The 8,928-nt window shown below is 41.7% G+C and overlaps 1 long non-coding RNA gene across 1 annotated transcript in view; it reads right to left on the bottom strand.

Moving 5' to 3' along the window:
- The window catches only part of LOC109957056 (uncharacterized), a 62,134-nt gene extending 53,212 nt beyond the window's left edge, over positions 1–8,922 (bottom strand). Inside the window, exons 1-2 of the long non-coding RNA XR_002274494.1 lie at positions 8,792–8,922; positions 6,973–7,067 (exon numbers count right to left, since the gene is read on the bottom strand). This is a non-coding gene — a long non-coding RNA (uncharacterized LOC109957056). The remainder of the gene's footprint in view (positions 1–6,972; positions 7,068–8,791) is intronic.
- Between the last annotated feature and the right edge of the window lie 6 nt (positions 8,923–8,928).

The raw sequence follows: 8,928 nt of genomic DNA, 5'->3' as shown, positions 1-8,928 counted from the left end.
AGTCCCAGTCCATTTAAAGTGGTTCCAGGGGTAAAACATTATTATTTTGCTGACAGAGTTCACAAAAAAATAAACAAAACTAAACACTGGACATACTAGAAGCAAAGATTCCTTCAAAGCTTCAAAAAAAAAGTCAGATGGAGGAAAATAATACATGAAGACAATAAGTGTAACTTAGCATAACACTGTGCTGTGACAGTTCTATGTTTTTGTTTGTCACAATATAGCAGCAAAAATTTAATTTTCAGATAATATTGATATTATTACGATACAAGGCTTGCAATGCCAACCCCCAGTTTCACTCAGTATGATGTGACAAGGCACAATTGGCATTTTGTCAAGACACACATTATTTCAAGTAGGCTGTACAAGAGAAGATAGACAGTTCTCTCACTTCACTTTACCCTAACTCTTTCTTAGTGTGATTAGACAAACACAGCAGGATTGGCAGTATTTGCTTATGATTTTCATGCTGAAAAAAAAAAAACAGGGCAGTCGCCAGAAAAACATGGTGTTAAATAGGCCATACAGTTGCTAAATCATAGCTCATTTTTAGTTATAAAACCTGGTTTAAATAGCTGCTCATAAGGTTTGTGTGGCAAAAAAAGACTGTGAGATGTTCAGCTTTAAGAGGCTCCAACTGGTGTCATTCCCAAAATTCTGGCATCATAACAAGAGAAATTCCTTTCGTCTAACAACATCACCCATACTGAAGACAAAGGGATTTGCTTTCTATTGCTGTCTTTATAGTCGGACCATCAAACACCCTGTGGTATTTGAGGAGCTGCGGGACCTACCACTTTTAATCAGGAAAGGGTGGCTTTCTCCTGTCACTGTTCCATCCGGCATTTCTATCCATCATTAGAGGGCTTTGCAGTAGATTAAATGGCATTTTCATTTAGCGCTGGCATTACAGAGTCTCTCCACACAAGGTCGGAGGTTGGAACAATCACAGGGGTTGCTATTTATGTTATGAAATTTTGTGAAATCACAATTTTTGGGAGAGGAAACTTTGGTTGCAACTATTGCTGGATGTTCTAACAAATTTAAGGCTCTTAATTGAGACTGTAGCAGTGAAACGGCTAGAATATATGTGATATAATAAACTATAACAACTCATTTACACCAAACTGCTTTTCCATGAAGGATTCATGCACATTTTACCCCTGAATGCTATGTACAGTGGAAATTGGAGGTGAAAATGTTGTTACTGTGTCAGCACATTCTGTACAGCGTATAAGAGCCGGACACAATGATCAAACTTCAAATATGCCCAAGCTTGATTAAAACAAAATCACTGCTTCTGTATCAGCTATCACATATCAAATGAGTTAGAATTTATATAGGTTAAAAGGTCATCTGGATGGCCAAGGTTGGAGAAAAACAAACATTTTCAGCTGTTCTGGACCACAAAGTACAATCTTGTGTAACAACAGAGAACAGAGCAATGTGCAGTAATAACTGATGTCTCGTGTCTGTAGAATGGTTTGACCATGACCACTCTCCGAGAAGATGGATTTGCCTCAACCCTCCAGATCGTTTTTAGAAGGACAAGACAAATATTTCAGATGTATCACACTGAGGCATCATACTGGAGGTGAAAGGAGGTAAAGGGAGACTGAGAGATAAATACAACAGAAGGGGGTGGGGGGGTGCAGCCTGCCTGCCTGCCTGGCTGACAGTTGACTCTGTTGGATGTGACTTTCACAGTCTGCTGGCAGTTTGTGTGGAAGCCATCACATCTGTGACTGGCCGTTTGATTAATGAGCCTCTCAGCTTGTCTGTGCAGTTTGAGGAGGGGCCACGGCCTTATCCCAGGCATCACTGATTTATTCGCCTTTGGAGCAAACCTCCAAATATCACACACAACTGAAATATAAGAGTCAACATTTACACACATGCAGGCAGACACATGTACACACTCCATGATATGCATACAGTATACAGTACAAGTTGGTGCACTGCAGATGCACACAGGCAGGCATGGAAAGAGACTCGTGCGCACGCACAAGCTCGTCCCTCTCCTCTGCCACCTGCTTACGGCAAATGAAAACCTCAATGTGTCAGTGCTGTCCAGGGGTAGCGAAGACAAAACACACCATGTATAACCAAGCAGACAAAAGATGTATTCTGTCTCCACCAACACAAACTCCCATCCCTAGCTGTCAGTCAGCAGAGGGGACACACACAAGGGGATAGATGAGAGAAGAAAGAAGCCCTTCCTCAATGACACATCACACTCTCCTGATTTTCAAAAGTGACAAGTCTTTTGAATTTGGCCTCACAAGACAGAGAGCCTGATGATAGTTTCAGAGCATTTTTTTCTAGTTTCTTTGGCAGTAGGAGCCTTTAAATGTCATTCTGTTTAACCTTGAGGCTCTTTTCTTCTGTGTTGTTTAATGCTTCCAAGACCAGGGCAACCAGCTCCTCAAAATGGCCTGGCAACATTAGCCTTTAAGTCAGATAAATTAATCCAGAAATACATAAATGTGCATTACTGTGTGTGCATATCCTCACACAGACATGCACTTGTAATCACACACACACACACAGCCCAACCAAACACAAACATAAACTCCCTAACTCCCTGAAGCGTAAAGTAAGACCATTAATCCAGACACACTGAGATCCAGCTTCTCCCCAGGTTGATCAGTGTCCGTGGAGGAAGACGAACATTCTGACATATTTGTTTTTATTTTATTCCCAAAGAAAAAGGCCTGCCATATGGCAGCGCCCAGGAACAGATGGCAATTGCCCACTTCCTGAAAGCACAAGCCTCTATCGCTGCAATTTAAGGAGCCGCTCAGGCAGGAGAACACCACAGACTGGCATTTTTTCACAAACTGCTATTGTTATGGACCTGAGGGGTAAAAGCAACAATGAGACAATGCAGAGAAAGCGCTTTGAGTGTTCAGTAGTTACAGTGCAGCTTTGTATATTAATCTATTAAATCTATGAGTCAATGCTGCTAGTGCTGTCTTACTATCAATGTGTGAAATAAAAATGTGAGACTATATATTAGCTATAAAAGTCTGTAGCACAAGCCATATTATATCTAGCTTTAAATATACTGGTGGTCAAAGTATGAAGCCCATGCTGGTTTTAGAAAACGATGCCTGGAGCAGTGGACCAGAGATGTAGAGATAAGCATGAATGTCCTTTGGGTGATATAAGGTCTTTATGATTGAGTGTAAGAGTCGCCCTGTGACACATGAAGCATCATCTCTCATACTTGGCTACCCCTTATCAACCAGGTCAGAAGACCTTCTCTGACATACAGATGCAAAGAAACTGTCTCAAAAAGTCACCTTGGTAGACGGCAGTTAAAATGTGTATTGCCAGCCCGTGGCAATACTCCATACTTGTTTCAAAGATTGTTTTATTTTCCTTGGATGGAAAAGAAAAATGGCATGAAAGACATGAAAGTTCATAAAGACCTTGTAACACAATTAGAGTTAAAGAAGAAAGAGAAGGGCCAGCATTGCTGCCATTAATTCCAACCTACAAAGGGGCTGTGTTGCTTTCGACTATTTCATAGAAAAGTATGATTTGACAGAGTTACAAGTGTTCTCTAAAGAAGACGGTTTCAAAGGGTGACCAAGGACAAAGCAGATGAGTTAGACATTCAGAGATCACTAGTTGAAGAGGAACTATTCAGTATCAGTTGAATCACTTATTACTTTGACTCCATGCCTCTACAACAAAGGGCAGCTCATAATTTGAAGTCAAAGACTTGAGGCAATGTGGACACTTTTCAATCAGTAGATCATGACAATTAACACAAAGCCTCGGTGTGCAGTTTGTTCAAGGTGAAACGTCAAGTGTGTATTTAACCTGGGCATGTATGTAATGTCTTTGCTTTTGGGCTTTCAAAAAAGGAGCCTTGGTTTAACGCTGCCAGAGACTTATGATAAAGGCAGTGAGTGAATACACATCAAGACAGCTGATATACTGTAAATCTGAAATGCACTGTAGTCCTATTCAGGTCTGCCAAAAACCTTGATTCTTGAAAGCTGTGTGATACGTTATTTATGCAGTACACGCAGAAGTCAAATTGGGCCAGAGCTTGCCAGCTCCTGACATCAACATTGCGCCCTGCTGGATCTAAGCTTTGTCTCCTTAAGCACCGGAAACTCTCATGCTTTTGTCTCGGTCATTGAGGCTTTCAGGCACTGTGTTATGCTGATCAAACAAATGTAAAATGTAGCTCCTTTTGTTTATTAAACTACTCATTGGACAAGAGCTGCCCGTCATCACAAATCCCTGTTAAACTCCTAAATATACCTCTTTCATAAATCAACTCCACATCTGTCAAACTAATAAAAAAATGTGTAAGAAGTAAAACTCAAAACAAAACTCTTAATTAACATGCTCTCTAAGAAATGTGTAAGAAGTTATAGGACCTGCTAATGCAATTTAAACTAGTTTGGGGAACTTTTGCCCATCAGCAAACTGTCACCCATCCTCCCAGTCAGTCAGACCATCATCTATTAATCAGTCCACTTTCAAGATCTATCATTCATCAAAGCAGGCCAACAGGTTAGTCAGCCTCTCTAATCCAGCTACACCTTTTCACTAATCACTAATTCCTACATACAGTACATTTACCTAACCAAGGCAGTCCGCCATTAAGTCAGGCAGGCTAAAAAGTTAGCCCAGCCACAAATCATCTAACTATCCATGTATACAGCCTGCCTGCCAGGAAGTCAGGTCAGTCAGTCCACCCTGGGGGTCCTAGGCTAGTATTAATCAGGCTGGCTTCTGCTGAAAAGCTCAATCTGCAGATGATGGATGAGCCATCGTGCTGAGGGAACTGAAGTGACAGGTGACAAAGAAGGACACACACACACACATGCCTGCATAAATCCACTCTCCCTCCTGTCTGGTCCCAATGTTACACCGTCAAGGTAGCAGGGTGAAAGTGTGTGTGTGTGTGTGTGTGTGTGTGTGTGTGTTAATGTGTATGCAGGTGCAAGTGTCTCAGCATGTGCCCTGCTCTGCTAATGAAGTCATCTGTAGAGTGATTTAACAGTCCTGTTGTAAAAGCCTACCGCCCTTAACTCATAGCCTTGCTCCATTAGAATGTGATATAAACCCTGGGCACAGTCCTGCCACTGTAACAATATATAGGAGGCCAATTGGCCACACTGCTAACTCACACTGTTTGGGCAAAGAAAAAAAAAACACTGGGTGTGTGTATAGGGAAGGGAAGTCATTCATGGAGAGTAAAAACTTAGGGTATATAATAGAAAATACAGATCATCACAATGTCATAATAATAAGTGTTTTACTATTCATTTTGTCAAGTGTGTAAGATTATCTCATGTGGTTTGTCCAGCAACAGCACACAATAAAGAAGTAATTGTTGTGAAGCTTCTGTGAAAACAGCTGAGGGCACTTCAGTCTGTGGTTACACAGAAAGCATTATCCTAAGCACTAACAAATGGATCAGTGGATCTGACATCAATGTGCTTATCCCATGAATGGCCTTCTATAGCTTGAGAGATAGTTTTGAGTCAGAACTGGATCTGAAGAAAACTTTGACAGCTTACACGTTGCCAGCCATGAAACTAACTTCCCGCTCTGTGTGAGCATCTCAGGCAGAACTAAAGCCATTCTCTTAATCCTCCATGAAATCTGCTCCTCTGGCCCAACAAAGAGAGGCTAATGAGGCAAATGACAGAATCTCAGACAGTTTGATGCTGTGAGATTAGGCTGAATTATATAGCCTTTAACCCTCCCACTCCTGTCCTTCCTCATATGTTTTGCTGTCGTGTCAGCATTGACTGCTTTCTCTCTCTCTCTCATGTCACTCACAATTTCAAATTGCAAGTCCAGTCTCTCTCGCTCTCTCTCTCTTTTTCTCTGCCTCCATATCCACTTCATTCAGTTTCTATTCATGAATTCCCCAACACTAATTTGGCTCAGTCAAGCAATGACAGTATCTTTTTTAACATGCAACAAAGCAGCATATAAGAGAAGTAGGAATGGAGTGTGTGCGTATGTGTGTGTGTGTGTGTGTGTGGGAAGAGGGGGTAGAAGTGTGAAAGAGACAAAACTCGTCACAGCACAGAGCTCTGTACTTCACCCTTATTAGACCTGTGTCCTTGGCAGATGCAGAGCTTGCCCTTTGTTAAAAAGGTGTGTGTGTGTGTGTGTTACAATGGCAGTGATTTAGAATGGATTGGGCGTAGGCGTGGAGACAAGGTGCAGTAGCCCCATGGCTCCCTGATAGCTGGCAGCGTGACAGCTGTGAATGGAGAACAGGGAACAGGCTGAAGTATTGCCATCTAATATGTGTCACATACCTGCATAAATATTTATGCCCGTTGCAGAGCAGAACGGGGGGGGAATGGGACAGGAGTGGTGGACTTGAGGGAAAAACTCTTCAATCAGGTGACACCAAGATCTGAGCCATCCACTCTTTTTCCATCTCTAACTACTTCTGTGTCTGCCTCAAGGCCTCCGAAGTATGCAAAGAGGTGGGGCACCCCAATTACCAAGATCTACAAACATTTTGTCCACGCAGACAGTGCGTGCATTCACAATGACAGCATTCCATGAATCAACACACACAGCATATTATAGTATCCCAATATCCATTTTCCAGAGTCTTTCCACAGCTCAGCCTCTCCATTATGGAAGCCACAGGAGCCCTTGGCCTCTGAACAAAGTAGAAGTTTGAACTTCTGATGAAGAGCTGATCCCCAGTGACTAAAGCTTATGCCAAAACTAAATCAAAAGAGAATTTGGAGATGAAACAAAAAAAAAGAACTTGCCTTAGGATTCCCAAGTGAACGCCTCATTTTGTACAGGTAAAGACAGCAACACATGTCTCTGTGGAGTGAGGCTTTTGTTTTATGAAAAAAAAAATGCTTACAAACAAAAACACCTTGAGGATTATTTGTGCACATATGTACACAGTGGTGTCAGTAAACATGCATATATGTAACAATTGAAATTACTGTTCACCTGTTGGCCAGTAGAGTTTTGAAGGTGACCTGACTCATGCCCTGATAGGCTGGCAGCAGCCTTGGCCAGTCCCATGCCCAGTCGACCACGGCACTCTGTTGATGTATGGGGATAGCGTATAGTTAGTTATTAATCAGGGTTAATACCATCAGTGCATTACTGCTCCAGCTGGGACCCACAAACAAAGGTGGTGGGGGGGGGGTCCCCAGTGTAGGCCACTGACACCAGGCGATCAATCATGTCCGCACAAGAAGGTTTTTATTCCAATAAGACAGCAATTAATTTATAAATCCATCTCGGGGATGTAGCCATCATTTATAGTAAGATAAATCAATTTTGGGAGGAAGTCGTTACTCTTCTGACTGCTTTCACCCCACCCTCCATTTCTCTCTCTTTCTCTTTTTTATGGTTTCTACCTAACACACACACACAAGTATATTTTCATTACTCGTGGGGCTTTTACATTGACTTACATTTATTTCCTAGAGATTTACCCCAAACCTAACACATAACCACTACTTGCCAAACCCTAACCTTAACCTAACCCTAACCTTAACCCATGTTGTCACCCTAAAATTCAATGATTTACTTGGTGGGGACCAGCCTCTGGTCCCCATGAGGAAGGCAAAGTCCCCACAATGTGGTGTTTTAACAGGTTGCAGTCCTCATAATGTTAGTAATACTAAGGGCACACACACATGCACAAAAATACTCAACCTGACACTAGCGCCATATTGAGAAAGCAAATAAAAATCAGATTGCTTTGATTGCCTAAATGTCACTCTTAACTCCAGGCTCCAATTTTATTTACAAAAAGAGGAGAACTCTACTCGTTCCCTCCCTCCATCCATCCCCCCTCTATTCCCTCCTCATAGATGATTGATGGATGTAACTTTTTTCCGTCCTCCCTCCATTTTATTTGACAAACAACACAGGCACCTGAAGCAGAGGACCATTTTAATCATTCTACTAATAGGGTATTTCTATGCAAAGCTATGCAGCCTCCTGTGATAAGCTGAAAACAGGCCAAGTCTTAGCTTAAAGCATGTCCACTCTTAAAAAACAAAACAAAAAAAACAGCAGCATCACCACAAGAGATCACAAATGTATAAATGCATGTACTCCATTTCTAAAAAGTACAAAGAGACACAAGCCCATGTTGAGGAAATACTAGCCTTTGTTTTGTGTGATATACAGTATATATGTTACTTCCCTTGATAGGAGGAAACTCTTACCATGGACTAAAACTACCTGTAGGTAGATGTATCCCCTTTCGGGAAAGAAAAAAAGGAATAGAAAAAAACTAGCAATTAATTGAATAGCATGGCGGCACTCCTGGGGCTAAGTTTGGGGTAAAAGGGTGTATGGTTCAAAGCCCTTAAGAAGTGCACTTCAAAACTGCACTCTCGTTTAACATTACTCACTTTTTTATGAAAAAGAAAATCTCTGTCATCGTTTCACCTTTTCAGTGTTCTTTTCTTCCTGCGAGTATAACTCCTGCTTGGAAAAAAGCAGCGACCTATGGAGAATAGGGAAGCCGAGCCCCAGAAAGACCTAACAGCTTCAAAGACTGCCACGGCATCCAGTTCACTAGACATTCAAACAGCTCCTAACCTTCAACATTAAGCTTCTGGCCTTGGGAGAAAAGTTAAAACATAACTACCCTGCACCTCACAAGTACCCCTATACAGTACAAAGTACATAAAGAAGATCTAATAATCACTAGAAACCCATAGAGATTTCATAAAGCTAAAATAATGGACAGATGATTTACTACCAATATAAATTGTGGTGACAACCTAAAAAATATTTGACAAACCTGATCCAGCTTCTTTGTGCCAATGTGGTCAAACTGATGAAGAGGGTTGAAACAGGCTGTGCCCGCAGGACAGTCAGTGCCAAGGTCAAAGTTCACCAAGTGAGGAGGATCATTTGGTGAGTTAGTGCTTCCACTCA

The sequence above is a fragment of the Monopterus albus genome, unplaced genomic scaffold, assembly GCF_001952655.1.
Source record: "Monopterus albus unplaced genomic scaffold, M_albus_1.0 scaffold23.1, whole genome shotgun sequence".
In the NCBI taxonomy this organism is placed as follows: Eukaryota; Metazoa; Chordata; class Actinopteri; order Synbranchiformes; family Synbranchidae; genus Monopterus; species Monopterus albus.
The sequence above is the reverse complement of the archived record's forward strand: the minus strand, read 5'-3'. Positions and strand labels throughout refer to the sequence as shown.